Genomic DNA, 457 nt, shown 5'->3' with positions numbered 1-457 from the left:
CAATTATCCAAGTCTTGAGGATGGGCTTCAGGAAATTGGGGTTGCCCGCTTTTCTCCCAGATTGATGGTAAAATAGCGATGGGTTCGGAGTTCCGGGATGAGAGGTATTTTCCACATCCCCAATTCGGCTGTGGGAAGCAGCAGGGGAATCGCTTCCAAAGTTTCTCCCTAGCCACAAAGTTTTCCCCATTCTGGGACAATGCGAATGAGTGGGGAAATATCGGGAGGGCACAAAAAAGAAAAAACCTTCTCCGTGTCACCATCAAACGTTCCGGAGAGTTTTAAATGAAGGTGCACAAAAGGGGTTTATTTAAGGATCCGATCCCCTTTTTTTTTCCAACCTTGAAGATGAACTTCACTTACAAAGACCTTCAAGTCTATTGAAGCTTTATAAGTAAAAGATTCCTGACCACAAAAGCAAACAGTAGAAGAAGAGAAAAAGGGGGGAAAAAAGGGA

This window comes from Nestor notabilis, unplaced genomic scaffold (assembly GCF_000696875.1).
Source record: "Nestor notabilis isolate BGI_N333 unplaced genomic scaffold, ASM69687v1 scaffold27866, whole genome shotgun sequence".
Lineage (NCBI taxonomy): Eukaryota > Metazoa > Chordata > Aves > Psittaciformes > Psittacidae > Nestor > Nestor notabilis.
Note: the sequence above shows the minus strand (reverse complement) of the source record.